The sequence below is a fragment of the Pinus tabuliformis genome, chromosome 3_1 (assembly GCF_031772625.1).
Source record: "Pinus tabuliformis cultivar Carrire ecotype Pingquan chromosome 3_1, CPIR1, whole genome shotgun sequence".
NCBI classification, from domain to species: Eukaryota; Viridiplantae; Streptophyta; class Pinopsida; order Pinales; family Pinaceae; genus Pinus; species Pinus tabuliformis.
In genome coordinates this window covers 752,285,671-752,291,498 of record NC_142301.1, presented here as the reverse complement: position 1 = coordinate 752,291,498, position 5,828 = coordinate 752,285,671, and the positions used below count along the sequence as shown (strand labels likewise).

At 32.6% G+C, this 5,828-nt stretch overlaps 1 pseudogene; it reads right to left on the bottom strand.

Moving 5' to 3' along the window:
• Positions 1-3,508: 3,508 nt before the first annotated feature.
• LOC149189554 (calcium-dependent protein kinase 17 pseudogene) lies at positions 3,509-5,479 on the bottom strand (annotated as a pseudogene).
• Positions 5,480-5,828: the final 349 nt, after the last annotated feature.

The following is a 5,828-nucleotide window of genomic DNA, read 5'->3' as shown; positions in this document are numbered from 1 at the left end:
AAAGTGGGTTTACAACACTCAACCTAGTCTTACTCCTTTTTGATGAAAAAAGGATCACCCATGTTCATGTACTAGGGTACTCCTTCCTACTGATTAAATGGATGGATGGAGAAGCCAAGCTAAGAAATTTCTTATTACAACCCATATTTTTCATGTGCCAAACACCTACAATCTTCCTTTACACATATCACTTTTTCTCATGTTTATAGGGAAAATATAAGAGAAGATGAAAAGTCATCTAAGGGTGGCCTTCATTTGCACAAAGACAACTGGAAGATCCAAGAGTCCCAAAAATGACACATTTATACGTATCTTCATGAATCCTAGATTTAGAATTTTACTTAAATCTAAGATGAACTTCTAAAATACTCTTTAACAATGAGAACCCATGAAATTTTTGGAATTCATCAAGAGTTAATGAAGTTTTGTTTTATTTATTGAGTGAAGATGTTGATACTTTTCTAGTTCATGGTTGTCAAAAGGATGGCTTGGGACCTCTTGTAGATGTAATTTTTAAAAGCATTTTTTTGCCCCATTGTTAATATGTTTATCAACCAGTTTTGATCTAGACTTACACCACTTGGTCTCTCAATTTTGGCTCTATGGGGATAATGCAAATACCCATTGTGGTGCACATGTATTTTTGTTAATCGTTAATAACATTACACAATTTTTATTACAAGGAAAAATTAAAACAAAATTATTATTAACAATACAATATTGGCCAAAAACATGTATACAAATGAATCTAGAGTTTTTTTTTTTAAATCGCAAATAAATTTAAAGCTACAAGTTGACAGACTCCTAGAATGCTCTTATATAAGCCTACTTTAATATGAATCTTAGATCATTTACTTTTACAAAACGCTCAACTATATATATATATATATATATATATATATATATATATATATATAAGTTGTTATTAACTTAAGCCCGTGAGTATATTATTTACAACTTATACACAAATATTTACATATATTGCAGATAAGACTAAAGGAAAAGATCATAAAGGTTGAATTAAACTAAACTAAACTAAATTCTACTAGAAAAACAAGAAAACAATTATACTAACCATGAAAATCTATGTATTGCAAAAAAGAGCATATATAATGATAATACTTGCTATAGAAACTAGTTATAGTTGAAAAGAAATTATGATTGCATGTAACAAAAAGAAAGAAAAACAAAATATTTTGTTATTGATAAAACAAATTGCAACTAATGCTAAGGAATTAAATGAATTGTTAAAATGAAAGATAATTATAAAAAAAGAAATTTAGTGCAGCTAATATAAACATATTTAACTACAATTGTTGTTTAAAAAGCATGCTACAATGTGGAAATATATTCACAATAACTGATGTATACACATAATAGATAGATGAAATATATCCTAAGTACAGGAAATCAATAATTGTATAAAATGGAATTGCCCGTAACAAAAGAAATAATACTCATAAGAAAATATACCATAAAGTATATCAACGTGCCGGTAAAGTGGCTCTGCTCTATGGTTAGCTGGTGATTGTAAAATTGCACTTCACACACTCAAGAGATCAGGATTAGTTGCTTCTTGTATTCCAAAAGACAATAATAACTTACCAAAGAGTTCATCCTTTCTCAATTTAGTTCTTTATTTTTTTATGAAAAAATAAACTACTAACTAACACATCTACCTACTAGATTCAAGTAGTTCTTTCTTAATATAAAGGAGGCAACCACTTTTCAGTTTCAACATATAGGTGTCCCAAAACTTAGCATCTATCTAAAAATTTGATTTATCTACTTTCCTGAGTTTCCTAGCTTCAAATTATTTCTTAGCCTCATGGTCTGAGTGCTCTGAATTAATGGAAGCAAAAAATCATAAGACTAATATGGCATGAAAATTAGTAATCAGGAAAAAACAATTAGTTACAAAAGTAAAAGCTTACTATTGTTGGCTAAAATTTCAACAACAGTGGTTTTAATTTAGATTTCTCTGGGCTTTAGAAAGTCTTTGTAATATTATTGTACAGGTGGATGCAGTCTGAATACTATAGAGAAAACTATTTAACATGGTCATCGTCACAAGGGCCTATTCAACTCATGATTGTTGAAAAAAGTGTCTATAGCCTATCTTTCTCACACATAAAAGATAAAATTGGGTGTCCTATTTGATACTTGCAAAACATACATTATCCCACCAATGTACACCAATATATGTAAATTTGTCAGCATATTATAGAAATACTTGTCTCTTTCCACCTAATCCAATCATACTAAATATAATGGGAAATTGAGATAATATGAATGGAAACATTGATTAAACATGTTATTTTCTCAAGAAAACACGTGATAAATGGATCGTTAGTAATGACAAGTCCAAGCCTCATCACTACCTCCCCACTTAGCTTATTTCACGTCCCTTATGCAATTAAGTAGAACCAAAAGAAATGACTTGCGCATGTTGGCTTGCACAAAATGATCTAAAACAATAAAGAAACGTTTGGGTATTGACTTCCGTTGCATGAAAACCTATCAACATTTCAATAATTTCCCATTTCTTCTTTTCCTTCTTCCTATTTACTATGAGTTCTCCTCCATAATTTGGAATTGGGTATAATAATAAAGGATGTTTATACCTAAAACCAATCCAATTCAACCCTTCATTTCTCAATGATTGCGCATGCAATTTTATACTATATATTGTTGCAAGAAGATTTGGTAGCAAATGGGGTTCTTTGGCTTTCAAGCTATCATCCAATTCTTCCCATCATTATTGGCATGTTGATAGTACTAAAAGCTCAAAGTTATCAATGGAACTGGTAAATTCTCTTATTGTTGCATTTTATACCCTCATCATTAACTTATTGCTTTGTGAATTATTCAATTTCTTGTAATGACCTTTGATACCATCATTGGACAAAGCTTGATTCTATTTGAATTCATTAGGGTGCCTTAAGCTCTTCTATATTGTATAGTTCTAAATCATGTGATCTCTTCAATTCATTTCCCAATAAAGATTGGAATTCCCCTAACTTTATATCCCCAATGAGATGATTGAGGTTCCAATCAAAGGTGATGGGTATCGTATAATTATGTAGAAACAATTCACATAGTAGGATCTTCCTTTTGGAGACACTAGAGAAATATAAAGAATAGAAATTTCTATCGAAATGTCGGTAATCAATGGGTAAATTAGAGATTAGCCTCTATATGAAATTTGATCCATTGGTCCCTGAAACATAATTTATAAACTTGTAGAGGAGGATGACATAAAATCATCTTAGAGGGTAACTCTCCCAGCTTATTAACCCTAGATTTTAATTCCTTAATCTCCTCTTCTTTTTCCCGAATTTCTTCATTATGATTTTGTCTTATTATTGCAAGTTGTTTTTGTAGCTCCCTAGTTATTTCTTGTAGCTACCATATGGTTTCGGCTTGACTACTGTAATATTTAAAAACTTTTTCTTTTTATTCATGAATTCTTCTCTAAGATGTTTCTAGTGCAACATATTCTTCAAGATTAAAGGAAGTGTATAAATTTTTTCCATGTATCTCTTTCAATACTTAAATCCTTAACCTGCGCTCCTAGCTTTTCCAATTATTTCATTAAATTAAAGTGAAATTCAGAACTTACTTCTTGTTGTGGTGTGTTGTTGACTTCTTCAGTAGCTATGAACTATTCTTCGACTTCCAGCTCATCTAGTTGCATTGCTATAAAAGAAGATCCTGCTTTGAGTTTGTTGTTAAAAGATTCTACAATATCTCTTCTCTGTTTAATTCTTCTCCCTGCTAGTTCTTGTGGTTCACCAAGTGACATTTGTTGTTATTGATGAACAATCCTATTAGGCATTTCCAATTCAAATATTATGGAATCTAGATTTTTTATGAACTTCCCCAAGTATTCTATTAGCTTTTGTTGTTTGAATGTTGCCTTGGCTAAAATATGGATCAAACCATGATAGACCGATTGATCATATTTCCCTTTTTTATATTGCCTTGACATTGTTGGCAAGTATTTTAGTAAGAAGTATGGAATATTGATTTTCATGTTCCTTCTTAAATGTGTTAGAAAGCAAAAATGATAGATCATGTACAACGATCACTGACCTTCAAATGATATGTTGTAATAGTGTGTCCCAAGGTCTTGGCAAACACAATCTTTTAACCCATCCTATATCTTTTAGTGTTTCTCCTTCTTTAAGGAATACACTTCTTGCAATCGCAGATTCCACACATTCTTTAAACTAATGCCTTCCCTTAGGATCTCTTCTCATCACCCTAGCAACGGTTTCCCATAAAATGGTAAAATTTAGATTTGCAATTCACATAGTATTAGTTCTCAGGTCAAAATGTAAAGCAAAACCACTCTTGCAAAACCACTCTTCAACTCTTCAAATGTGATTGTGCCACTGTTATCTGTGTCCATGCTATTGAACATCTCCTTATACCCATTACAATAATCACCTTCAAGGCAACTATTTTTTAAGCTTGTTCATTGTTTGGAACTGCTTCATCCTGCGTGATACAACATTATCAAGCGCTATGTCTGGGGCGTTGCCATATTCTCTCATCAAGGGATCTTCTTAATACTTGAAAAACCTTCAAAAGTTTATTAGGATCCCACTCGAGCAACAATTTAATCAATTCTTTTGCACTTGTAGAAATCGATGGCCATGGTGTTTTTTCCATGTCGAGGTCAATATAGAATCAAATATGCCTTGTTTCGTCTCTACCCAAAATGGAGGAGAACCACGGAGAAGATATCTATTTCCTTTCCATATTGTTGCTGCAAAAATTCTGGAGCCACATAATATGCACTGCCCTTGATGTAGTTGGATACATCTCGAAGAAGATTAAAAGGCCAAAATCAGTGACCTTCACAGGTGAGTATTCATCCTTGTTGAGAAACATAAAATTCTCTATCTTGATATCACGATGTATGCCACCCATTGAATGGAAAGTGTGCACCACCTTTACCATGGTCATGCAAAGTGAAGCAACTACTCTCTCACTGTAATGCCCCTCGGCAATAATTCTATCAAAGAGCTCTCCACCAACACAAAGCTCCTTGACCAAGTTTACAGAATGCTTATCCTCATAAGCACCCTTCAACTCTACTATGTTTGGTTGTCCAGTCAGATGGTGCATGATTTAGATCTCCTTCGTGACATCCTCTATGTCATTAATGATGTTTAATTTCCTAGTTGCAATGGACTTTCAAGCATATTCCTGTAGGGTTTTCTTCTGGGTACAAATGTATGTGATCCCAAACTTCTCTCCTCCTAATTATTTTTGAGTAGTGTAATAGGACCTCACATCCTCCATTGGTTTGCCTAGGATTCACCCTTTCTCCTTGTATTTCCAAGAAACGAGTTTTAAGAATCAACCTCAAAGACAATCTAAGACCTGCTATTATTGTTGCAACATCGAACTCCATCTGGGGATTTTTTCTCCCTGGGAGACACAAAAGAACTGTGGACCCTGTGCCCATTTCATTGGGCTATGGAATAAATTCTGCAAACTATTTTCAACCATCCCTAAAAGCTTGTGAAATCTGAAGATTGAAAACTGAGAGAAACTTCTTCTTATTCAAACCTTTCTTCTAGATTCCTACTTATTTGAATATGAATTGTATATATAAACCAAATCTAAATGGTTTGACACTGAACTTATTTATGTACAATGTGACCTCCTCTAAACGGGTTAAGTTATTTTTTTCAAGTGAAATCAAAATCAAATTCCCAATGGTACTGAGATAAATTTTGCTGGTTGGACTTCAAACCGTCCTTCCTTTGAACCTTGAAAAGAAGGATAAGCAAGACTAAGAGAAATTCGTAATG